This window comes from Oncorhynchus gorbuscha, linkage group LG19 (assembly GCF_021184085.1).
Source record: "Oncorhynchus gorbuscha isolate QuinsamMale2020 ecotype Even-year linkage group LG19, OgorEven_v1.0, whole genome shotgun sequence".
Classification (NCBI taxonomy): domain Eukaryota; kingdom Metazoa; phylum Chordata; class Actinopteri; order Salmoniformes; family Salmonidae; genus Oncorhynchus; species Oncorhynchus gorbuscha.
The window spans coordinates 45,169,174-45,197,149 of NC_060191.1; the positions used below are offsets into that span (position 1 = coordinate 45,169,174).

Sequence of the window (27,976 nt, forward strand, 5' to 3'; positions counted from 1 at the left end):
TATATATATATATATTTTAACCAATGTCGAGGATCCATGGTGCCTTGCATCAGTTTGTAACGAATTTTGGTTCGACAACAGAGTTTAGGCGCCATTTACGAGTGAGTTTGCAGCGAGCTAACAATTTGAGTGACACAGGGTTGACTTTTGCGCACTTTATTTATTTATTTTTTAACTTCGGGATATCGATAAACAGTTTTCAATTGGCTTTGAAAAGAGAGTGATACACAGGGAATATTTACAACAAAATAACGTCGTCCGCAAGGTAAAACTGACATTTTATCTGAACACGAAAGAGCTAGTTAACGTTCGCTAAAAGAAAACTAGTAAGCTCGCTAGCTATCAAACCATAGCTATCTAGCAAGCACGTTTGTGGACACCTTTCGTCGATTATATGTGGTTGTTGAGCTAGGTAAAATAAGCTAGCTAACGTTAACTGAGTAACGTTAACTTAAAGTGATCAGACGACAGCTAACATTTAGCTATCGGCAACACATCAAAAACTAACTAAAATTGCCTAGTAACATTACATAGCTATCTACTATGGCGAACCAGTGCAAAGTAACGTTAGTTAAGTTAACCTAACTTGTAAGCAAAGTAGGTTTCCCCTATTCATCTGTGCTCTAGTTGTGTTCGCTGTCCAGGTAGCGTACTTTAGCTAACGTTATCTAAATTTGTTCGTGGCTAACAGTTGACGTGAAAATCATGCCTAACAAAGCCCAATGTGGCCTACCTGACTAACGCTAGCTCGCTAATTACCAGACATTAGTATACTCTATACAGCAGCTAGCTAGAGTAAATAGATATTTCCACGTCTTCTCGGTTTAGGCAAATTATTAACGTTAGTTTAACTAGATTACAAGTGGACAACTGAAGCATAACACTAACGTTACTGTACCTAAAAAAACAAAAACAAGACCAACTCAGTGAAATCTTCTATACACAGGTGACGTTTTTATTCACACGTTAACGTTGGCGATATAGCTATTTAGTTAGCCATATTATTATCTATATTATCTTCGATTATTTAATTGATTATAACTCGATCTGTAAAATTAACATGACACTTTCAACTGTTTCCCGTCAATTTGGACTACATAGTGCAGCCTACATAGCACTAATGATAACGTGACTCTGATTGGCTACTTCAGTGCAATGACTTTATTTTGCACATTTACCTCCATCTTTTTCTAGTTCTCAGTAGCAGTTGATTTACTTTTGAGCTCAGTTTGGCGTTACTGACATCCTTGTAACGTCACAATTTTGTCCGTCTTTTAGTTACACGCACTTTACGGAAAACGTATCAGTTAATTTCTCGATAATTGAGTGAGAATCGATGCTTGTTGTCAGGTTATGTTAGACAAAATCACGCTATTTGACAAGGGGAGATTCAAGTTGGGCAGCTAATTAAGTTGAGATAAATTGCAATTTCGTGTCAAGTATTTTCTATTTTGGATTATGGTTACATCTTTAGAATATCGCTTATATACACCTATGGTACAGTTAAAACGAAACATATTTAGCAAAGAAACGAAAACAAAACACTTTTTAGATCTGTTGTCTTATCAGACAGCACAGACTGGCAATTTATTTGCAGCTTTATAATTGACTGGGTAACCGATTTATGACCCGATGTGAAGTTAACTCAGTCTAGTTTATGAAGTAATATACTTTGGATAAAATGCCCAATGGTGATGGGAGATGACGGAGGGGGTAACTGGGTGCTTCACGTTGACTATCAATTGTGGAGAAGTGATTGACAAGCGAAAACGCATAATGGATTTTACTTTTACTTCTGTGATTTGAATTATATCTTTTAGTTTCTAAATCATGACAGCCAAAACGTCGAAAAGTAGAACTACTTCCAAGCCAAGAGGGAAAGGGTCGCAGCCTCGGGATGACTCCGGAGGCGAGTTGGACGTACCCCATAAAGAAGCGAACTCCAATGGCCAAGAGGCTCCGCGGACAAATGGTAAGTAACAAAGGGTGTTTTGGTGTCTGCATCTAAATAAGTTGCGCGTCTACTCAATGGCAACGTGTTTTGTTGAATGTAAGTGCGTGATGGTTGAGTCCAACTGGCACAGTTGTGGTAGTTGTTGTCTTGATTCATAACACGTAGCTTGCTGGCTAGTTTTTCAAACGTGAGCAAGGCATTAATAAATGTCTATTGTGATTTTTGAGATTATTATAATGGTGGCGTGTGCGCGTTTGTCTCCAGCCTGGGTAACTAGCAAGGTAATTTATGTTGGGATATGAATGCATTTTAAACGATTCGCTCTTCTAGAAGGATGATTATGATTTTCTATCTTTCGATTTATTTAACGTTGGGCAACGGTTTGTCAAAAACTTCGTCTGAAAACAATAACCGTATTTGACATGTCTACTCTTGATTTAGAAAGTATTATGGTTGCAGCGTTTGTTGGCCGAAAACTATTGTCAGGGTCTTTTTCTTTTTTTACTGAGCACAACAATAGACTTGAGACCAAACGTTTTGTCATTGATATGGGACCATAATCGGTATGTATTTGCAGCAAGGCTAGATTTGTATTTATTTGTTTTGATTGGAAAGTAGGTTTTGGTGTGTGGGAAACGACGTGGAAGCAATGTTCGAAATATAATGAAAATTATGTTGTCGATGGTGAGTGCATATTGTGTATTTGCTTTGCAATGTGAGCGTTTGTGAAAGGGGTTACTTCAAGCTTTCGTTTGTTAATCTTGTTATAATTTAGTTTTGTTAACTCGCACATTAACTATCTCTTTGTTAACATTCGATCTTCCCCTGAGTCTTTGTTCCTCCACTGTGACTTGCTCTATAATGATTGTTTTGTTTGTTTTTTTTGTTTTGTTTCACCACCCCTCCCCCATGCACCAGTGTTCCCACCTGAAATGAATCGCACTGGGGAATAAAAGTTCAACTCTTTGCCCTAGCTCCGGCTCCTGGGGAGGGTGCCGAGGCTGTTGATAATCGAGGTTTGGAGGAGATTCTTGGTAGCATCCCTCCACCCCCGCCCCCAGCAATGACCAATGAACCAGGCGCTTCTTGCTTGATGATTACACATATATTTAATCAGAACGTCAAATCCTGTGCCTGGGAGCAGATTCTGGGCCCTTTCCATAAGGTACGAAAAAGCATACCAACTCTCCATTATGGCTCTTTTGTGACACTAGGAATTGTGGTTGTGTGTTTTAATCATTGCTCAGTATGGGGTGTTGTCCATTTCCTTAACTTTTATTTATATATATTTGTATCTTCAGTGACAGCAGCATTTGAATAGTTGTAATTTAATTGTTGATTATTTTAAAGTTGTAGTTTTATAGTCTGCAGCATATCATACTCCTCCATTTTGGCTTTGTGTTTGTGTGTGTGTTTCACACTAGTGGTGATTGAGCTGTGTCTTGTCCTCAAAAAGATACAAAATAGGGTTTCCCACTAACTTTCCCTCTATCACATTTTCTTAGTTGTTCTCTTTATTGCATCATGGACACAGGTGCAATACAAGATCTTAAATACACCCACTGAGGTTAGAGACCCACCATTTTAATCCAGCAGAATTTTCTAGTTATTCAAAGCGGTCTAAAATTGTATTGTGAATAGGGTTTCTATTTAATTTAGTTTGATTTGAACAGATTGGAAGGACATTTTTATTTTCCACCCACTTCATTTCTATTTGTTCTCTCCCTCCCCTAGTGTTTTTCATGTATTATTGGTCCAAATGGCAGTGGGAAGTCCAACATGATAGATTCATAGGCTATAGGGCTCAAAAAATCAGATCCAAAAAACTCTGTGCTGATTCACAGCTCTGACCAGCACAAGGATGTGCAGAGCTGCACTGTGGAAGTGCATTTTCAGAAAATTACTGACAAGGTAACACACACTTACTTGCTCAGCTGTAACAAAACAATTTAACATTTTATAAGCAATTTGGGTAAAGCGGCAGAATCATATTTTTTTTGTATATATGTAGTTATTTTAGGGTGTAGTTGTAATTGTCTTGTATACATTTGGTTTAGTATTTAAAAAACTTTATTTACAATGACTGCAGCAGACTCAGAATAGCCATTTCAAGTTAACTGACAATCCAAGTAAATTACTAAATTTGCAAATTGTTCTTTATTTTTGTGAATTTATATTGATTAGGACCTCAGGGGAGTTTTTTTATTCAGTTTAGTGGTGGTTAAATGAATGTTAATGGACAATACAATTTCTCCTTTTCTGTGCAAACCTAGAATCCTGTATATATAAGTAAGAAATATTTTTCCAGAATTGTAAAACACATTGTACTACCACTGGGGGTGTAGTACGGTAATTAACAACATAATTGACATTTTAATGTAAAATAATCTCTTTGCAGCCAAGCTGTTTTTTTTTGTCAATTCAATACAACCATCTCCTAACACTGCAGTTTTAAGCCTACACACAATATATATTTCTCTATAAATAAAAAAAAGTTGAACGGGTTACAAGCTATTCTGTTTTTGCCCCCCTTCATATCTTGACAACATCATTTATTTCTTGTTGTCTCAAAATAAGTTTAATTTAATAAACCATATGAATTTAACTTTTTAATAAATGTGCAATCTGTTTGCAGCAACATTTCTGTGGTTGAGGCTTCACTTTCGTATGTAGGTGTGTGTTTAGATGGTTACTTGCCTATATTTGGGAGGGTTGTATTGCTAAGCATTTTTATTTTTCTTGAGTGTGTTCTGAAGACTGGATCTAAGCTGGTGTGTTTCTTGTGCCCCTCCCCCTCTGAGTCAGGAAGGAGATGACTACGAAGTCATCCCCAACAGCAAGTTCTATGTTTCCAGAACTGCCAGCAAAGACAATTCCTCGTCCTACCACATCAATGGCAAGAAGGCCACTTTCAAAGATGTGGGGACTCTGCTGCGTAGCCATGGCATTGACCTGGACCACAACAGATTTTTGATTTTACAGGTAATTAAATAGTTGTTCATTTTTAGTTTTCCTTTCAGTTTGTCTTTGATCCCTCATGTGTCACACATCCCATCCTGTAAAAGCTTTGCTGCTCAGACTTGAACCCTTTCACTCGGAGGAAAACCGGTATTATGCCTGTGTGAGTGACCTGTTAAGTGTGAAACGGACTTGGACTGCTATAGCAGCGCATCATGGTTTGAAACAATGTTGGAAAGGTGCGAACCATCATTTGCTGCTTTAGTATTTTAAGGAAACTCTAACATTCCTGGAATTGTCTAGTGGGTGAATGGAGACACAGGTCAGTTTGGCCCCCCTTTACCTGCCACGCTATAGCAGCACGTAAATATTGGCGTGAGAATACAGACCCCGACCCCAATATTAGCTGTGCTGCTTCAGTGTGGCAGGATCAAGCATCCACTCTTCATTTCTATCATTTGAGTGCATGATTGTGTCTTCAGTTTGGATTTCGTTGGAATTATCTTTCATGGAATGTAATGCCAATGTCAATATGTGTAGTTGTTCAAAGACATTATTTTGTTTGCGTTGGGTTATATTTGCTGCTTTTTGCCAGTCACGGTCCAAATGAATACATTTTAGGTTTTTAAAATTTTCTATTAATACAGTTTTGGAACATCCCTGTGGTGTTCAGCTTGGTGTGTAGACTCCTCCAGGGGTTGTTTGAAGAACAAGCCAGTCCACTTGTTGCACAATACAGTTTTTGGGGTTTACTAGTACCTATCAACTCTTGGATTAATGAGATTACTAGTTTTTAGTGAATATTAGATGTTGTGCTGCATTTTATAATATTTATTTTGGGAGAAGAAGCAGGTTCTCTTCTGTCCTGAGATTTGTGCAATTTTCTTCACCCTCTCTCCTGGAATTTTAGGTGATTTTTGAGCTCACTAAATATGACAGGGTTGTTCTGAGGCAAGAAGCTTCAGTTTGGAGAACAAAGTCACTTTTACAGGCCTACGGCTCAGGGGAAGGTTCCTATTTAGTGCACTGGTCAGGCAGAGCAGAAAAATGTTTTTTCTCTCTCTCTCTCTCACACACACACACACACACACACACACACACACACACACACACACACACACACACACACACACACAGAGGATTAAAACAAGATTGACCATTCTGATAATTATATAGGCCATCATTCAGGCTTGTGTTTAATCAATGTTTCAAGGACTGTTACCCCATGTCTGACATAGAAAGGAAATTCATAATTTTATTAAAACACAGGCACCAGTTACATTTGCCAGATGCCCCTTTTAGTTTATGTATTTATTTCTTGACCTCATAAAAATATAAAACCTTTATTGTAGCGGTTCCAATTGATGAGATGTTTGGTTCTATGTTTAAGTGATTATTGTAGTTTTGCCTTTCATTGTTTTGTCATGGATATGGACAAGTGTTCTCTGTGTTGTGGGTACAGTTATGTGCAGGATAAGTTATTATTTGAGGCTCAGGTGTGTGTGTGGGCTGAGAAGTTGTGTAAGCAGTACAGTGCATTAAAATGCCCAAATGTACTGCAAATAGCCAATTTGACTGGCTGCCCATAAACTCTAGGGTTATATCATAAAGGAGATGTTAACGTGTTTTAATGAGGGGTTATCATAACATCAGCAAAGTTTCCTCAATATTTCTGTGAGCAGAGCAACCAATTTATTTAAAATCATAAAAAATGAAATTGCCTTTTGAGTCACACAGAAGTTGCTCTTTCTGGTTTTAGCCCAGGTTAGTTTGAATTGCATTTAAACTTGCTTCCAAAAGGGTGAATTCAAAAAAATATTTCAGGTATTTTTCCCCTCGTTGCTTTTCAGACTTTAGAAAGTTGGAAAAAAGTATAAACCCACCCATCCATGTCTGTTCTGGGATGGTAATCAGGTGGTCTCGAACAGAACATGTATCCAAGGAGTGTGTTTGTAGAGTTTATGATGAGAAGAAGCTATAACCGTGTGTGTCCTTGCTTGCGTCTCTCCCTCCCTGTGCATTGGTCAGGGTGAGGTGGAGCAGATAGCCATGATGAAGCCCAAGGGGCAGACAGAGCATGATGGAATACCTGGAGGACATCATTGCCTCCTGCCGCCTGAAGCAGCCCATCCACACCCTGAGGTGACGTGTGGAGCTCCTCAACGGGGAGAGAAGGTGAGAAACAACCCCAGTAACAAGACATTGGTCCATTTGTTGTATTTAAAAAAATATGTGTGTTTTTAATTTTTTAAATTATGATGGTTTCCCCTGTGGGGGTGTGTTAGAGGGGCCTGTTTCACTGTGAGGTATGCTGTTTCTTGGCCAGAATGACTGCCCCTGGCCTGACACCTGCCTCTTCTTACAAGGCAGCAAATGATCTCCACACACACCTCAGAGATTGTTGTATCTAGGCTAATCCCCTTGCTCGTTACTTTTTTTTATTGCTGTGCTAAAAACAATTGCTTTGCAATCAGTCATTTAATTGTTATTTTTAAAGAGCGGTTGAGAGAAGGAATAAGAACGGGATGTGCAAGTCATATTTTTTTCTAATCAAATGCATTTAATGACCAGCCCTAGATCAAATTTTATTAGATATGTGTTAGTAATTATGTGAGCAGGGGGTGAAGTTTGTCTGATAATTATCTGATGTTTGCTAATATATTTATTTGTATTGCAGTACTAGTGACATATTGTTATTTGGGTATGGTGTTGGAGTTCCAGTGTACCAGTCAGGTTGACAGGGTAGGGTTTCATTTGACGTGAAATACTGGTTGCCTGGTGAAGCCAGCCGGTTCAGTAAATCTCTTGCAGGCTACACTAATATCACATCACAAAAGTTTCTCCCTGTACTATATTAATTAATTGGTCTGTCTTGTTTTTATTACTTTAACATGTCTATTATTTTTCATATGGGTGACATGATTTAGACCTTTTTGGTTCATGCAGCTTTACAGTAGTGAATAGATTTAGTATTCAGAAATCTGCATTTTCATAACGCAGACCAAATCTGCATTTTAAACCATTTCACCTGTTTCATATTGAAAGTCAAGTTTTTTTGCTTCAATAGTGATGAGGGGCATGCATCTATAATTTCTTTACACAAAATACATCAGTGCAACACAATAGGCAGACAATAGCTTTGTTTTCATCAGAGGAGAAGTGCAAAGCGAGCAGACACAAGTAAATGAGTTTACAATGGAAAAAGCACGTTTCTTGCAACATACAGCCATCATATTTCGGATGTCTATCATAGAAAGAATGTAGCCAGCTACATTTCCTAGTTAATCTAGCATTTTAACTTGCTAAAACTACCAGAGAAAAGTACACATCACTCAGAGTGCTGTATGGTGATCCAATGCTGGTTTGTGAGTGGTGGAATTTGATTGGGCAAGATGAGAGCAAAGCTATTTTATCCAAGTGGAGAAGTGTAACCGAAGCACAGAATTAGTTCTTTTACATTCATGATTTGGAACAAACCCTGACTGAAGCAGAACATAATTTACAATAAGAATCATTTTAGATCTGCGTTTGTAAACACATTAAGATATTTTTTCTGTGTTAACACAATGCCTGCAGTAGATATGGCAATACCACATACACAGGGTCAAATGCTTTATTTGAGTCATGACTGGTTTTGACTATCCTCATCTTATTAGATTATGGCCTGATCTTATGGCATTGTGCAGTGTAGCATCCCTATCACACTTCTGCCTTTGTCCAAGTTCTATTGTTTCCCTTTACTCTGCATTTGTCTATATTTGATTAAATCACGTATGCCTTTTGGCTGACTAAAAATAGCATAACCTTGGCATTGAAGCCAAATTAACCCTAGCTTGTGGAGTAAAATTGTATTTTTTGGGAAAGCTCAGTTTATCGATAAATGTCCGACACGGTCAATCAGTGCAAAATAAAATTCTACGCACACCTGAGAAGGAACAAATTTAAATTCAAACATTTATTAAGGGCTTGATCTTATGACAATTCAGCATGAATGTTTAAGTCGGAGGTGCTGTAGCCTTTGTCTTCCTGTTTCATCATTTTGCGGACCATGTGTTACAGCTAAACATGGGTCAGAATGGTGGAGAAGACTGCTCTGGAGGGAGTGAAGAACACAGCCGTGGAGTTCTTCACTCTGGAGAACGATATTTTCTAACAAAAGAGCCAGCTCTGCCAGTACTATGTGTGAGTATTACAACCACACAGGGTGTTGCTAAATTTAGTCTTTTACTAACAGGAAATCAGGTTTGAAAGAATCTGGGAGGAAGCAATGATGCAGTTGGGTGTAATTACCACAGATGGTCACTTTTTAGATTTCATATATCCATGTTGACAAGAGTGCGATTGTTTCTTTGTTAGCCATGACTTCCAGAAGAGAGTGGCAAACAAAGAGGAGGAGAAGCAGAGGATCCAAGACGACACCAAGGAACTCAGAGAAGAACAACAATATCGCTGAAGAGATGAAGAACCAAGATCTGAAAAATGTGGAGAAGTTGGCCTTTCTATTTTTTATTTGTTATTCATGGGTTTTGTTGCTTACATGGAAATTGACACGAAAGGGACACATTTATGAGCAAAATATAGTCCTAATGTAAAATGAATGTCAGTCTAAAGTGCAATAATGTTATGAAATGGAAAAATGTTCATGGACCTGCTGGCAACCAGTGATACAGAAAAGCGAAATTAGCAGTAATTTGTTTGATTGCCATTCATAATGTCTATGTTGTGATTTTTCTCCCAGGAAACAAGGCAAGCTGACCAAGTACAAAGAGTTCCAGCAGGATAAGTTTACCCAGCTGGACCTGCAGGATGTGGAGGTCTGAGAGAAACTGAAGCATACCAAGAAGCTACAGAAAGAACTTTAAAAGGACAAGGAGAAGGTGTGCATGTGTCCCTTTTCCTGTGAACATAATTCAGGTCTCTATAATCGATGCTTCAGTGATTCCATTTCGGGGGGGGGGGGGGGGGGTTTGTAACTTTGACCATTTATATTGGCCAATCTGTGTACATGGGTAGCTCATGGGGGGGCTCTCCAAATCTGTACTTTAGGAGGCTGTGATTGTGGTGAATGTGCTACATAACTTACAGGTCATACTCATAAACAAACACAATGGTGCTCTGTCCTCTCAAGACAGGCCAGCACCAATGGCCTGACACTTCACTTTTATTCTGTTGATTTTGTCCCCTGGCCAAAGTGAAACACGGCCACTCGAAATACAGTTTCCCTCTATACAAACACAAGGCCTGTTGTGCTGAGGCCCTGGAGAAGGCATTGCCCAGGGGTTTACAGATGACCTTATTAGTAATTGCTGTATTGCGTAATTACACATTTTATAATTACTTGTATCAATGTCACAAATAAACAACTGTTGTTCATTTTTATTACATTAACTTGCTTGGGATTGGCTCTGGGTGGGAAAGGGTGTGTATCCCACATTTTAATATATATTTTTCTGTGTCATGAGGTCTCTTGATAAAATTATATTGTTACATTGCTGAGACTAAAATGAATTGATAAAGTGGCTGGTATACCCAATTTATTTAATAAGAAACTCCTCCAGTTGGCCACTAGGGGGCAAACCTTAAACGCAAACTCTCCAAAGCATGACTGCTTGGCTCTGCTGCCTCTCACTCACTTTCTCCCATGCTCTTTTCTCTCTCCTCCTTGGGCTCCCTTTTTTTCCCTCTCCACACTCAATATGCTCAAAGTCTCCCTTTCTCTGCCCCTGTTCTGCAGCCTGTATGATACAGCACCAGTGGCTGTGATTTGGCAGTGTTGGGTTGTGGAGGCCGGGTAGAGCAGAGCAGTCCTCTGGGGAGCTGTGTTCTGCAGTGTGGTAGTGAAGTATGGCCTTGTGTAACACTACCAGCAGCCACATTCACTCTTCACCCACAGTTAACCCTGCTAGCATGGCTTCCTCCACTCCCTCTGCTACTCCCTCTCACCACCCTGCACACTGGAGTGAGGTGCAGTTCACACAGACTGCCTGCCAGTCTGATGGCGGTGCTCCTAACTGACTGCTAGTTGATTTTAAAATATTATATTTTGGTCTTTCCTGGTTTTCTAAGGTTGTACCTCCCCTAGAGTCTCTTCTTTTCTCTCCCCCCTTTCTCCTCTGTCAGCTGGAGGAGGTGCGTAACGTGCCGGCCAGCAGTGAGAAGATCATCTCTGAGGCGTCCGCTCGCAGGGAGGTGTTGGAGAAGGAGAAACTGAAGGAAGTGATGGAGAGTCTGAAGGAGGAGACCAGCGGCCTGCAGCAGGAGAAGGATGTGGGTGTCTTTCATTATCAGGAGTTGCTGATTGTTTGAAGTAGGAAACACTATTCCTGAATTTGACCAGTATCCTTTTCCCCCTGGTATTCCATGTTTTCTGATCACATAATCGTGCGGCTATTATTCCCATGGCTCTGTCCCCAGATTATGGCGAAGGAGCTGAGTAAGTCTGAACAAGATGCACTCCCGTCAGGACGTGGCCCAGTCTGCGCTGGACATCTACCTGAGTCGCCACAACACCGCTGTGACCCAGCTAAACACGGCCAAGCAGTCCCTGCAGATCGCCTCCGACACACTGCGAGACCGCCGCGCCGCCATCAAAGGGCTGCAGGTCAAGATACCTCAGTGTGAACAGGAGCTCCAGAAGGTACGTTAGTGTGTTTGTGGGAGAGTCTCAAGCGCTGAGCTGTTCTTAAGGTTAGGGGTGGACTGATTTGTGGCAGTAGGATGGAAGTATTTCAGGTTTCTGGATGACTGTGCTGACCATGTATCTCTCTGCTCCAGGATAAGGCGGAGCTGGAGCAGCTGCTGCAAGCAGATGGTCAGACCAGGGAGCTGGTGAGGGACATGAGGCAGAAGGTGGAGGAGGCCAAGAGCTCCCTGTCCTCTAACCGCAGCAGGGGGAAGGTGCCGGACGCCCTCATGCAGCAGAAGAGGGCGGCAAGATCCCCGGCATCCTGGGGCGACTAGTGAGGTCCATGTATAGACTACACTAGGCATGTCAACTTCATTCCATGGAGGGCCTAGTGTCTGCTGGCTTTGTTTTTGCTTTTCAATGAAGACCAAGACCAGTGGTTCCCAAACTGTGGGGCGCCCAGAAGGTGCCACGGGTCGGTAAGGGGATCCGGCTTTCAAACTACTTTTGAAAGTTGTAATGGTAGAATGCACAAGGTGCTATTTTGAAATTGGGTGGTGCGGCATCAGTTTTCCTCTTGTCATGTTAGAGCTGGTCAGAAATGTCCAGATCAACTAGCCCATGTCAGTTAACATTTTTTAGCCAGGTTTTTTAGCCCATAGATTTAGTTGTAATGTTTTTCACTCAAATATCACAACTAAACATTAGACATTTATAGAATTGGAAAAACCGGTGGACACTTGGCCCTCTGTGGAATGAGTTTGACTCGTGGGCTACACAGATGACATGTGGCAGCTGAGGGATGCGCACACACACTCATTGAGACTGTGTTCTTGTCCTGACCGGGTGTTCTTGGGCCCATCGATTAGAAGTATAACATTGCCATCTCATCCAGCTGTGGCTCTCTGGACAACATCCTGGTGGAAAGCATCGACAGCCCAGGAATGTGTCAACTTCCTCAAGGACCAGAATAACGGATTGGCCACCTTTTATTGGCCTGGACAAGGTGAGAACAACTCTCAAACACCTGTGGCCTCTTATCAATATTGTGTAGAAAATATTATAAAATACTTACTTACAGAGTTTCGAATGTTTGTACGCATAGAAAGTGTGATTTACAAAAGTCCTACAAGCTTCATACGCACACTGGTAAGAAAGAACCATTGACAAATAACAATTGTTCTCAGCCTCAGTGCTCGTGCATGACTTAGGCCATTTGCATTTTGAAAAAAACCCTAATTGACCATATATGGTCAAAATCAATAAAGCCTGTGGGGAATATTCAATGCCGTACCTCGAAATGCAACAGCTCAACCCAAAAAAAAAGCTTAGGAAAAGAATTGGACTGAAATGGAGGTGCTAGTGTCAGAGATTGGGCATAACGAAAAGGTTTTACTTGGCTCATTCAGTTGTGGCTTGACCAGTGTAAAATAAAAACATGGCTAAAAAGAGAGGACCGATGGAAAATATTGGCAACACTCACCAGTTAGCTAACCATCCATCCTCAACAGCTCCCTCCTGTAGGTTTAGGCCAGCATTGCTGTTCTGCAGAATTAACAATTTTGTGCGTTCCACCTGGCTCGTAGCCAACACACTCAGCAGTGTCTCTTGCGCATCACACCTGCACATTAAGAGTGTCTGTTCACATAGTTCAAATAATTTTGGGGTAGTTATTTAATAGCGGTGGGTGCCGTCTATTGCGGCGTTCGTATTTGGGAACTTATTGATGGCATGGCAAAAAAAAAAAAAACTCTTGACTTCAACCTCTTGTGCGATGGTGTATAGAAACTGTATGTGTTAAACATTGGCTTAGAGGGCTGTGAGATGCCAATTTGGCAAGCTCCTGTTGAAGAGTGCCTGTTGCCAAAACCCTACGGGTAGATGGTACTTGGTTGTGCACCGGAATGGAATGCGCTTGCCTTTTTAAAGCAGATCTCAAATCCTTGCAACAATCCTATAAATTGTTTTTGGAAAAGGACATCTGATGACCCAATCTGTAGAAGTCCCACCTGTCTCTTAACACGCTCTCTGAGGAATGCAGTGTGTGCCTAATTTTCCAGCAGAGCAACATCAGCCATCTCTCATTCGATTTCCCATTGCCTTAGTGTTTCACACCTGCCAGTAATTTAAAGTTACTATACTTTATATGGATTATCATCATAACAAATGCACCGATATGGTCATATTTTATGATATAGCTACCCTGTCAAGATATGTTGCATGAATTCACAATGGAAATAAAATAAAATTGAAACATTATTTAATGCTCACATTTTCCCCATTCTACGCTTGACAAACAGTTCCCTTATTCTACCACAAATGTTCATATTGCTAAATCTCACAATTAAATTTAGATTTTTGTTTGACTTTTTCTCCCCAATTTCGTGGTAGTTAGTCTTGTCCCATCGCTGCAACTCCCGTACGGACTCGAGAGCCATGCGTCCTCCAAAACACAACCCTGTCAAGCCGCACTGCTTCTTGACACACTGCATGCTTAACCTGGAAGCCAGCCGCACCAATGTGTCAGAGGAAATGCCGTACGACTGGCGACCGACGTCAGCATGCAGGCGCCCGGCCAGCCAAAAGGAGTCTCTAGAGCGCGATGGAACAAGGACATCCCGGCCGGCCAAATCCTCCCCTAACCCGGACGACGCTGAGCCAATTGTGCGCTGCGTTATGGGTCTCACGGCCGGGGATCGGACCCGGGGCTGTACTGATGCCACTGCAATGCAGTGCCTTAGACCGCTGCGCCACTCGGAAGGCCCGAAAATCTCACATTTTGGTGGAAATGATCCCACGCTGGTTAATCCACAAATTTGTACCCATGCATTATTGATAAATGAGGTTTAATTACACTGGTCATGCTTAACCTCACTTGCAGAAATTACCCTCTGTCAGTTCGAGTCATCAGGACATTGATCTGGCTCAATTTCAACTTTGTTACAGTATACCCCAGTCTCTCTCTACTAGCCTTTCTCGCTTATGGGTTTGCTGCATAGACAACTGGTACAAAGCTTTAACCTCAAATGTAACCTCTAATACTCTGACATCCACTCTTTTCCTGTCTCAGATGAAGGTGCGGGAGAATAAGATGGGGCCCATCTCCACCCCAGAGAACATCCCCTGCCTGTTTGACATGGTGCGGGTGCAGGATGGGAGTATGAAGCCAGCCTTCTACTTTGCCCTGAGGGACACCCTGGTGGCCAAGGACCTGGAGCAGGCAACACGGCTCGCCTTCCAGAAGGACAAACGGCGAGTGGTCACCATGCAGGGACAGATCATAGAGATGGCTGGTGGGTAGACAGAGCGGGAGCTCATCTCTTCTCAGTGTCAATATGGATGACATGTCTGACACTATGCTCTACCTCCAGTCATGGTGCCTGAGATGGAAGAGTGATGTGGGGCAGGATGGGCTCCTCCATCGGCACTGAGGTCACCCAGCAGGAGGTGAGAGGTCTTCTGAACACTCTTCTAGAGCTTTCTCTGGCCTCCAATCACTGTTATGGCTCACTTTAAGCTCTGCAATGCTTAATGACCTACTGTCTTATTTTTAGCTGGACTGTATGGAGAGCAAGCTGATTGAGAAGGTGGTGCAGCTGCAGGGCTGCCAGAAGTGGAAGCTGCAGCTGGAGGAGAAAGTCCAGATACTCTTACAGCAGCTTAGAGACATGAAGAACACCCTGGAGAAATACACCAACAACATGCAGGTAACACACAGTATACAGATATGAAATGTATTTGATGTTGGTGTAATTCTTGATGATCAGACTTGTTTAGGTAAAGCTGAATGTATTTTTTGGCTTTCTCATAATGCTGGCTTGCTGTCTCGATGTTAGTCTTTCTAGATTCGCCCCTCTATTGATTTTGTTTGGATTATGTCTACCATCTACACAGCAACAACTATTTCCCAATGGTCATAATTACCTGCAATAGCCAATGTAGCACAAGTCCTTCATACACAGGCTCACAAATTCTATTTTAACCTCTTTGGGCTGAGATCCTGCTAATGGGATCGATATGACAACAGCCAGTGAAAGTGCAGGGCGCCAAATTCAAAACAGAAATAAGTAAAATTCCATTTTAAAGATACACTTGTTAATCCCACCATAGTGTCCGATTCCTAAAAGGCTTTTAAGACGACAGCAAACCAAACGATTATGTTAGGTGAGTGCCTAGTCACAGAAAAACACAGCCATTTTTCCAGCCAAAGAGAGGAGTCACAAAAAGTAGAAAGAGAAATTAATCATTAACCTTCGATCTTCATCAGATGACATTCATAGGCATGTGTATGTTTTGTTCGATAAAGTTCATATTTATATCAAAACATCTCAGTATACATTGGCGCGTTATGTTAAGTAGTTCCAAAATATCCGGTGATTTTTGCAGAGCGCCACATCAATTTACAGAAATAGTCATAATAAACATTGAAAAGATACAACTTATGCATGGAATTATAGATACACTTCTCCTTAATGCAACCGCTGTCAGATTTCAAAAAAGCTTTACTGAAAAAGCACACCATGCAATAATCTGAATACAGCGCTCAGACCAAAACAACCCAAACAGATATCCGCCATGTTGTGTAGACAACAAAGTCAGAAATAGCATTATAAATATTCACTTACCTTTGATCTTCATCAGAATGCACTCCCAGGAATCCCAGTTCCACAATAAATGCTTGATTTTTTTCGATAAAGTCCATAATTTGTCCAAATACCTCCCTTTTTGTTCGCACGTTCAGCCCAGTAATCCAAATTCGTGACGTGCGATCACTAGGTGCAGACAAAGTCAAAATACAGTCCGTAGAAACACGTCAAACGATATATAGAATCAATCTTTAGGATGATTTTTAACAAATCTTCAATAATGTTCCAACCGTATAATTCCTTTGTCTGTTGAATTGCAATGGAACTCAAGCTAACTATCACGTGAATGCGCGTGGTCAACTCATGTCTCTCTGGCAGACCTCTGACTCATTCCACTCTCATTTGCTCCCACTTCACAGTAGAAGCATCAAACAAGACTGTTGACATCTAGTAAAGGGAGACTTGTCAGAGACTGGCCATTGGATGCAAGGGGGAAAGACTTGACTTTTAAACTCAATACTACTGTTTTCATTTTTGTAAAGCAGTTTGTTTGTTAAACAGGCAAAGCTAAATGGTGACTGGTGATTACGGGGAAGCAAGAGTCACTTGCGCAATGTGTAGCCTAAGATTGGAGGTGGAGCCTGCCTGTTGCCCACAATCAGTTTGCTCCCCCGCAGTTCACCTGCTGATGTAGGCTGTGCCGGTGTCGTGTGTCCTTCCCACTGCTAGACAACCAAACCCTCGCCGCTCTGAGAACCCAATGCTGCTAATATTCTGATTATTGAGTACAAGTCAGAGTCACCAATGGTCGAGCCACGAGTGAAAATGAAAATTAGGACTCAAGTACTACAACATTTGAGGCTTGTGATTGCGGGGTGAGGTTGTGCTTGACTGTGTGTTTCTTCTCAGAGCTTGGCAGAGCAGGAGGCTCACCTGAAGCCTCAAATTAAAGAGCTAGATTTAGATTTAATGGCTGCTAACCCCACAGGAACAAACAGAAACAGTTGGAGAAGACCCTGAAGGACTTCCAGAAAGGTGAACTTTCAACCCCAAATGTAACATGAAGTGAAGTCACTTAGAAATTGCAGGCTACACTCTAGAAATTACAGTCTTCAGAACAATGATCTGGCTCAATTTGAGCTTTGCTACAGTGAACCCCAGTCTGACTTCACTAGGCATTCTCCCTCATGGGCTTGCTGCGGAGACAACCGGTACATACAACTAGGGGTGTGCCGATCTAGTCCTACTTGTATCCGTTTTGTCACACTTGATATTCGTAATCGCTTTAAATGCCGGTAAAGCCTATACCTCAAGTGCACTATCAGAGTGCATTGCTCTGCTCACTTGCTCACATATTGTCTTGTCGATTCCAAGATGGCGTACCAGTCAGACACATTTGTCCTTCGTCTTGTCGTGTCCCATGTATATATATTTTTCTTTGCAGATCTTTTTATATTTTTCTAAACCCTTACTTCAAAATACTCTCCTGCAACCCGCCTCGCCCAATGTGGTGTTGACCTGCTTTTTCTCTAAAGTATTTTTCTTTGCCTCTATTACTGGAATCTCTCCAACATAAACCAGCCAGCTAACGGTCATCAGCTAACCTCTAGCTCGGAAAGCTCTTGCCAGTTTGTACAACGCCATTCAACCAGAGCATACCGGATCTATTTTTCTCTCCATATCCCCGGGTTCCTATTGCAAGCTCTAAAACCTTCTCACCTTCTGACCTTCGCAGCTAAAGTCCCCTGAATGCTAGCTGTCTAGAATACCAACGGACTTTTGGCTTACGAGGCCCATCGTATATATATTCCGAAGCCACTAGCTAGAAGTCTGCTATCCTTTGCTAGCGGTCATCAGCTACCTTTATCCCGGACAACTCTCGCCAGTCTACAGCGCGACTCAAACCAGAGCTAGTCGGACTTATTCTTCTCCATATCTCCGGATTCCTACCGCAAGCTCTGAACCTATTTTTAATTTTTTACATTTTTATTATAATTAGTTTTTTTTCCCACCTGGAATTATAGCGGCTAACGACCCTGAAGGCACAGCTGCTAATCTGCGGCCTGCTAGCTATCTAAAGCACATTGGACTGCTGGCTTAAGAGGCCCTTCGGACACTATACATATTTTGCCAATTGGCCTGGTTTACCACACGGAGCCCTGCTGATCCGTCCGCTGATGTAACTGCACGAGGGGGCCACAACAGACTTTCCTCCGTCGCGTCATCTCTCTTAAGGCCTTCGTCATCTCTCTTAAGGCCTTTTTGTTAGCCTGCTAGCTGCCTGAAGCCACGCATGCCTTTCCCTAACGTCACCATGCCGTGTCGATTGCTGTTCTGTATTGTTTTATTTTACATGTACATTTAAGTCATTTAGCAGACGCTCTTATCCAGAGCGACTTACAAATTGGTGCATTCACCTTATGACATCCAGTATATTATTTCACTGTAAAGCCTCTAGCACTGCTCAACATGCCTCTGCTAACAATTTAGTTCTACCTCCCACACACGCCGTGACATCACCTGGTTTAAATGCTATTTCTAGAGACCATCTCTTTCATTATCACTATATGCATAGGTTTACCCCCACTGTATTCACATCCTACTACACATTTGTCTGTACATTATGCCTTGAATATATTCTACTGTGGCCAGAAATCTGCTCCTTTTACTCTCTTATGAACGTACTAGGCGTCCAGTTCTGTTAGCCTTTAGCCGTACCCTTATCCTACTCCTCCTCTGTTCCTCTGGTGATGTAGAGGTTAATCCAGGCCCTGCAGTGTCTACCTCCACTCCCATCCCCCAGGCTCTCTAATTGTTGACTTCTGCAACCGTAAAAGCATGTTAACATTTTATTTTATTTTAATTGTATTTTTTTATTTCACCTTTATTTATTTTTCATTTAATAGGACTAAGTAAGTAAATCAATCATGTGCATGTTCAGCTGTTGGGCTCATTTCTTTGGTTTTATTTAAAATAAAATTCCACTTTTATTTAACCAGGTAAGCTAGCTGAGAACGAGTTCTCATTTGCAACTGCGACCTGGCCAAGATAAAGCATAGCAGTGTGAACAGACAACACAGAGTTACACATGGAGTAAACAATTAACAAGTCAATAACACAGTAGAAAAAAGTCTATATACATTGTGTGCAAAAGGCATGAGGAGGTAGGGGAATAATTACAATATTGCAGATTAACACTGGAGTGATAAATGATCAGATGATCATGTACAGGTAGAGATATTAGTGTGCAGAAAAGTAAATAAATAAAAACTGTGGGGATGAGGTAGGTGAAAATGGGTGGGCTATTTACCAATAGATTATGTACAGCTGCAGCGATCGGTTAGCTGCTCAGATAGCAGATGTTTGAAGTTGGTGAGGGAGATAAAAGTCTCCAACTTCAGCGATTTTTGCAATTCGTTCCAGTCACAGGCAGCAGAGTACTGGAACGAAAGGCGGCCGAATGAGGTGTTGGCTTTAGGGATGATCAGTGAGACACCTGCTGGAGCGCGTGCTACGGATGGGTGTTGCCATCGTGACCAGTGAACTGAGATAAGGCGGAGCTTTACCTAGCATGGACTTGTAGATGACCTGGAGCCAGTGGGTCTGGCGACGAATATGTAGCGAGGGCCAGCCGACTAGAGCATACAAGTCGCAGTGGTGGGTAGTATATAAGGTGCTTTAGTGACAACGGATGGCACTGTGATAGACTGCATCCAGTTTGCTGAGTAGTGTTGGAAGCGATTTTGTAGATGACATCGCCGAAGTCGAGGATCGGTAGGATAGTCAGTTTTACTAGGGTAAGCTTGGCAGCGTGAGTGAAGGAGGCTTTGTTGCGGAATAGAAAGCTGACTCTTGATTTGATTACATTAGAAGCCTCCTCCCTAAGTTTGTTTTATTCACTGCTCTAGCACACTCCACCAATCCGGATGTCCTAGCCGTGTCTGAATCCTGGCTTAGGAAGACCACCAAAAACCTTAATTTCCATTCCTAACTATAACATTTTCCGACAAGATAGAACTGCCAAAGGGGGCGGTGTTGCAATTTACTGCAAAGATAACCTGCAGAGTTCTGTCTTACTATCCAGGTCTGTACCCAAACAATTAGAGCTTCTACTTCTAAAGAATTAAGCTTTCCAGAAACAAGTCTCTCACCGTTGCCGCTTGCTATAGACCACCCTCTGCCCCCAGCTGTGTCCTCGACACCATATGTGATTTGATTGCCCCCCAGCTATCTTCTGAGCTCGTGCTGCTAGGTGACCTAAACTGGGACATGCTTAACACCCCGGCCATCCTACAATCTAAGCTTGATGCCCTCAATCTCACACAATTTATCAATGAACCTACCAGATATAACCCCAAATCCGTAAACACGGGCACCCTTATAGATATCATCCTAACTAACTCACCCTCCAAATACACCTCTGCTGTTTTCAACCAAGATCTCAGCGATCATTGCCTCATTGCCTGTATCCGTAATGGGCATACTACCACCCCTCATCACTGTCAAACGCTCCCTAAAACACTTCTGCGAGCAGGCCTTTCTAATCGACCTGGCTGGGGTATCCTGGAATGACATTTACCTCATCCCGACAGTAGAGGATGCCTGATTATTCTTTAAAAGTGCCTTACTCACCATCTTAAATAGGCATGCCCCATTCAAAAAATGTAGAACCAGGAATAGATATAGCCCTTGGTTCACTCCAGACCTGTCTGCCCTTGACGAGCACAAAAACATCATGTGGCGTTCTACATTAGCATCGAATAGCCCCTGTGAAGTGCAACTTTTCAGGGAAGTTAGGAACCAATATACACAGGCAGTTAGGAAAGCTAAGGCTAGCTTTTTTAAACAGAAATTTGCATCCTGCAGTACAAACTCAAAGGTTCTGGAACACTGTAAAGTCCATGGAGAATAAGAGCACCTCCTCCCAGCTACCCACTGCTCTGAGGCTAGGAAACACTTACAACCGACAAATCCACTATAATTGAGAATTTCAATAAGCATTTATCTACGGCTGGCCATGCTTTCCACCTGGCTTTCCACCTGGCTTCCCCTACCAACTGCCCGGCACCCTCCACAGCAACCCGCCCAAGCCCCCACCATTTCTCCTTACCCATATCCAGATAGCTGATGTTCTGAAAGAGCTGCAAAATCTGGACCCCTACAAATCAGCCGGGCTAGACAATCTGGACCCTCTCTTTCTAAAATTATCTGCTGAAATTGTTGCAACCCCGATTACTAGCCTGTTCAACCTCTCGTATCGTCTGAGATTCCCAAAGATTGGAAAGCTGCCGCGGTCATCGCCTTCTTCAAAGGGGGAGACACTCTAGACACAAACTGCCACAGACTTATATCTATCCTACCCTGCATCTCTAAGGTCTTCGAATGCCAAGTCAACAAACAGATTACTGACCATTTTGAATCACATCGTACCTTCTCCGCTATGCAATCTGGTTTCCGAGCTGGTCATGGGTGCACCTCAGCCACGCTCAAGGTCCTTAACGATATCATAACCTCCATCGATAAGAGACATTACTGTGCAACTGTATTCATCGACCTGGCCAAGGCTTTTGACTCTGTCAATCACCACATTCTTATTGGCAGACTCAACAGCCTTGGTTTCTCAAATAATTGCCTCGCCTGGTTCACCGATAAGAGTTCAGTGTGTAAAATCAGAGGGCCTGTTGTCCGGACCTCTGGCAGTCTCTATGGGGGTGCCACAGGGTTCAATTCTCTGGCCGACTCTCTTCTGTATACATCAATGATGTCGCTCTTGCTGCTGGTGATTATCTGAAACATCTGTACGCAGACGACACCATTCTGTATACTTCTGGCCCTTCTTTGGACACTGTGTTAATTAACCCCCAGATGAGCTTCAATGCCATAAAACTCTCCTTCCGTGGCCTCTAACTGCTCTTAAATGCAAATAAAACTAAATGCATGCTTTTCAACCGATCATTGCCCGCACCTGCCCGCCCATCCAGCATCACTACTCTGGACGGCTCTGACTTAGAATACGTGGATAACTACAAAGACCTAGGTGTCTAGCTAGACTGTAAACTCTCCTTCCAGACTCACATTAAGCATCTCCAATCAAAAATTAAATCTAGAATCGGCTTCCTATTTCGCAACAAAGCTTCATTCACTCATGCTGCCAAACATACCCTCGTAAACCTGACCATCCTACCGATCCTTGACTTCGGCAATGTCATCTATAAAATAGCCTCCAACACTCTACTCAGCAAACTGGATGTAGTCTATCACAGTGCCATCCGTTTTGCAACCAAAGCCCCATACATTACTCACCACTGCGACCAATACGCTCTCGTTGGCTGGCCCCCTATTCATATTTGTCGCCAAACCCACTGACTACAGGTTATCTTCAAGTCTCTGCTAGGTAAAGCCCCGCCTTATCTCAGCTCACTGGTCACCATAGCAGCACCCACTCGTAGCACGCGCACCAGCAGGTATATCTCACTGGTCACCCCCAAAGCCAATTCCTAATTTGGTCGCCTTTCCTTCCAGTTATCTGCTTCCACTGACTGTAACGAACTGCAAAAATCACTGAAGCTGGAGATTCCCATCTCCTTCACTAGCTTTAAGAACCAGCTGTCGGAGCAGCTCACAGATCACTGCACCTGTTCATAGGCTGTATACAGATGGGCTATCTATCTACCTCATCCCCATACTGTATTTATTTATTTAGCTACTTTTGCACCACAGTATCTCTACTTGCACATCCATATTTTGCACATCTACCATTCCAGTGTTTAATTGCCATATTGTAATTACTTCGCCACCATGGTTTATTTATTGCCTTAACTCACTTATTTGACGTAATTTGCACTCACTGCATATAGACTGTTTTCTTTTTCTACTGTATTATTGACTGGTTTGTTCATTCCATGTATGAATCTGTGTTGTGTGTCGAACTGCTATGCTTTATCTTGTCGTAGTTGCAAATGAGAACTTGTTCTCAGCTAGCTTACCTGGTTAAATAAAAGTGGAATTTTATTTTAAATAAAATCAAAGAAATGAGCCCAACAGCTGAAAATGCACATGATTGATTTACTTAATTAGTCCTATTAAATGAAAAATAAATAATGCATGGCTGGCTACTGCGTTTATTCCAGACACAGATTTAGGTAAATTGCTTGCCCCATATATTGTTTCACTTACGAGATGAGCAAAACTTCTCTCCTGACACTTACGGCTCAACCTACACCCTGCCAATGTAGTTATTTAGAGCACCCAGCGATTCACACTTTCAGTGGTGTGAAACTGCAGCCTGCAATTTCAGGTGTTCCTGCATGTGGGCATTCCTGCGTCTGCAAAGGACACAGCCTACCGCCGGATTCTCCAGGACACAGCCTACCGCCGGATTCTCCAGGACACAGCCTACCGCCGGATTCTCCAGGACACAGCCTACCGCCGGATTCTCCAGGACACAGCCTACCGCCGGATTCTCCAGGACACAGCCTACCGCCGGATTCTCCAGGACACAGCCTACCGCCGGATTCTCCAGGACACAGCCTACCGCCGGATTCTCCAGGACACAGCCTACCGCCGGATTCTCCAGGACACAGCCTACCGCCGGATTCTCCAGGACACAGCCGTCTGGGGCAACACTGTGTGCTAGCTAGGGGGGAAAGGTGGAGGCGGAACGCACAAAGAATTGCAGGCTGCAGTTTCACCCTTCTCCACACTTGACCTATGAGGCTTAACCCTTCTCCTTTCTCATATATATAACTTCCTCTTTTCCCCCCTCTGTCTCTTTTCTCACGCTCTGACTGAGGCAGCTTCCAGTAAGGCAGGGAAGGTGGAGAGGCTCCACACCCTCATTGTGGACATCAACAGTCACAAGCTGAAGGCCCAGCAGGACAAGGTCAACAAGGAGCTGGACGACTGCTCCTCAGCCCAGGTAGCCATCAAGACCGCAGGGTGGTAAGTGTTTATACACGTGCTCTCTCTCTCACACACATACACAGCTCCCATCTGGAAAAGGCTTCTGGTTGTGAAGCTATTAGGGAAAAGCTCAGATAAGCCCCAGCTGATGGCTGCTGCTCTCCTCCACAGTAACCTGAAGTGTGAGTCGCCTGGAGGAGACTGAGAAGAGGCCGGAGGCGGCACTGCCGGAAGAGTCCCTCAGCGTCTGACTTCGGGTGAAGCTGATGGACACCTCCATCACCGAACACACCAACAAGATCAAACACTGGCGGAGAGAGGTGGGTGTTATGTGCATGTGAGATTCATGCATGCTTCGTTGGTCTTAAGAGGTCAACCAAACACTTAGCTAGTGCATCAGTGTTCTATGCATTACATGGGGAACAGTATCATCAGACTTAAATAATTTTCCTCTTCTCTGATATTTAATTTTAGTCATTGAGCAAATACTCTTATCCAGAGCGACTTAGCATTTCCATTCATCTTAAGATTTAATTGTGGTTGTCCCACCTAGCTGTCATAGTAAGAACATTTTCCCTCAAAGTAGCTGTCAGCTAGGACTGACCATCTGAGTTCCGTCCTCCCCAGGCCTCTAAGCTCTCCCTTCACGCCATTGAGGATGACCTGGCAGCCACCAAGGGGCCTGGCGTTATCACCAACCAGATCTCCCTGATGCAGGCCCGCTGTGCCCAGATGAAGCCCAACCTGGGAGCCATCGCAGAGTACAAAAAGGTCCACACCCAGCTCTCTCTAGGTCTAATCAAGCACCATGACACCCTGTTTTTACTCTCGTCTGCGCTCTCTCAAGTTTATTTCCCTCTAAGAGAAATCAAATCCAAATCAAATCAAAAAGGTAGTCATTGTGGGTCATGTCTCTCTGTAGGAGGAACTGTACCTGAGCTGGATGAGATCAGACAGACAACTTTAAGTGTGGATGTGAGGACCTGCGCAAGCAGAGGCTCAACGAGTTCATGGCTGGCTTCAACATCACCAACAAGCTGAAGGAGAACTACCAGATGCTGACACTAGGGGGTGACGCTGAGCTGGAGCTAGTCAACAGCCTGGACCCCTTCTCTGAGGGCATCATGTTCAGGTCAGCAGACACTTTAGCCCAACCGGCTGTTTGACATCTATGATTTGTGATGACAGCTCTGGATAGGTCTTTCAATCGTGTGAATTTTATCATCAAAACGTACCTAGCCCCAACCCAATATCCCCTTCTAATTTCATTGTTTTATTGCTGTATTCATTAAATCTATGAATGACTCTGGCTCATTCTCTTCTCTCTGTCCATGGCCACAGCTGGAAGGTTTTCAACCTGTCTGGAGGAGAGAAGACCCTGAGCTCTCTGGCCCTGGTGTTTGCTCTGCACCACTTCAAGCCCACGCCCCTCTACTTCACGGATGAGATTAATGCAGCCCTGGACTTCAAGAATGTCTCCATCGTGGCCTGTACATTTATGTGAGTTTTATGCACACACAGCAGTGCATGGGAACTCTATTCCACGTGAAACAGATTTGAATAGTATTTGCCATTTTACTCCTGTGCTTGACTTAGTGAGGGACATGGGGTCAGCTCATCTGTGTTAATCGTTAGTATTGTATAATGGGAGCTTATTGAAGGCGCTATGGTAAGGTGTACACCCTATTGTGAGAAATCACCCGTTTTGCAAAGCCCTCTGTTGGCTGCATGTTGGTCCATTGTTTACTCCGGTCACGGCGGTTGGGGGTTAATTCTTCCCAGGCCACTGTTTAAAAGAGCTTGACTCACATAAGCTCGTAAAAAATGTGATGCTTGAGATTTACAGCCTTTGACTTCCCATTGATTGAATGTTAATTTATTTCCCTACAGGAGCAAACCAAGAATGCTCAGTTCATCTCCCTGAGGAACAACATGTTTGAGATTGCTGACCGTCTGATCGCCATCTTCAAAACCCACAACACCACCAAGAGTGGGGGAATCAACTCGAAAACCATTGTCTTCAAACAGACAATCTCAGCTTAGAACAGCAGTGACTCTGGTTTCCCCCCTGAGCCACTCCTAGTAAGACATAGAAATATTAAATATAGGTCTCTTTAGTTTCCTGTTCTTTCACACCATGTATATAAAACCATGGCTTTAATCTATTCTTATGTCAGTCTATTTTACTGATGAAGCTAAAAAATATTTTATCACCCGTCTTTGAATACTATAACCCTAAATTGGACATGTTGCACTGGAAAACTTGTGGGGAAGTACTATCGCAATGAGCTGCTGGTCTTCATCATTTAGGTAAAAACCCTGAAGACTGGCTATGTTCATCAGTGAGGAGCTGAGTGATAATTGATATGGATTTCATGCCTTAATGACTATTCTAGCAAGCACTGCTTATGCAAAAAACATACTGAACAACTTGTTTTTCAACCACTCCACAAATGTTTTTGCAATCTACTTTGTGCATGACAAGTAATTTTTTCCAACAATTGTTAACTGATTAATTCGCAATTCCAGTTGAAGTGTACATACATTAAGTTCACTGTGCCTCTAAACAGCTTGGAAAATTCCAGAAATGTTATGGCTTTAGAAGCTTCTGATAGACTAATTGACATGAGTCATTTCAAGGCCTACCTTCAAACTCAGTGCCTCTTTGTTTGACATCATGGGAAAAATCGGCCAAGACCAAGTCTGGTTCATCCTTGGGAGCAATTTCCAAACGCCTGAAGGTACCATGTTCATCTGTATAAGCACCATGGGACCACCCAGCCGTCATACCGCTCAGGAAGGAGATGTGTTCTGTCTCCTAGTGATGAACGTACTTTGGTGCGAAAAGTGCAAATCAATCCCAGAACAGGACATTGTGAAGATGGTGGAGAAACCGGTACAAAAGTATCTATATCCACAGTAAAACTAGTCCTATATCAACATAACCTGAAAGGCCGCTCAGCAAGGAAGAAGCCACTGCTCCAAAACTGCCACAAAAAAAAGCCAGACTACGGGTTACAACTGCACATGGGGACAAAGATCATACTTTTTGGAGAAATGTCCTCTGGTCTGATGAAACAAAAATAGAACTGTTTGGCCATAATGACCATCGTTATGTTTGGAGGAAAAAGGGGGAGGCTTGCAAGCCAAAGAATAACATCCCAACCGTGAAGCACTTCGCTACTTAGGCCGTGTACCAGCTGACTGAGCTTGGACAGCAGGGAGAAGCCCAGAGATGCTCCCCCAACAGGATTCACCCACACGGCCAGCTGGAGCTGCAGCAACAGATCATGGGCCCAGCCTCTAGGGTGACTCCCTGCCTCTGTCCTACGAACCATCAGCAGAATGGTGGGCATGGCACAGCAGAAGAACCAAGGCACCGGCTCTTCCACCAGCCCTACGATGGTACTCAGCAGCATAAGGATGATTTGAGAGGGATAGGACTTTGGGCAGTGGTGTATATATCAGCGCCTCCACCTCCCAGAACAGGTAGAACTTCTCCAGTAAGACCAGGGGAGAGTCTTCGTCCTCCACGGCCGAGCCCAGAGACAACAGGTCCAGCTGCTCCTGTGTGGAAGGGTGGCACCATAATATACAATCAAAGGTGAGGAAGAAATGTCATGACAATAGCACTGACCCAGGCTATACTTACCTGCAGCTCCAGCCTTTGGATGAGTGGATCGTAGGCCAGAAACACCACCACGCTTGCGTTGTCCAGGGCCTCCATGAAAGACTATTCCTGGCAAGCACCAGCTCCAGACCATGGAAGTACTGTTCCACAGCCTGCCTCACTAGGCCCTCACAGCTGGCCTTTGCTGCTCCCCCAGCTCACACACCTTCAGGTAAACTATCCAGAAGACTACAAAATGGTAAATTGGTCAGAAGCATTAAATCCATTATTACAGGTAATTACTGGTAAGTGATAATGGTGCCAGAGTGGATGTCTGCTGT

At 43.0% G+C, this 27,976-nt stretch overlaps 1 pseudogene; it reads left to right on the plus strand.

Moving 5' to 3' along the window:
- The first annotated feature begins 71 nt into the window (after positions 1-71).
- On the plus strand, positions 72-26,576 carry LOC124004897 (annotated as a pseudogene).
- Positions 26,577-27,976: the final 1,400 nt, after the last annotated feature.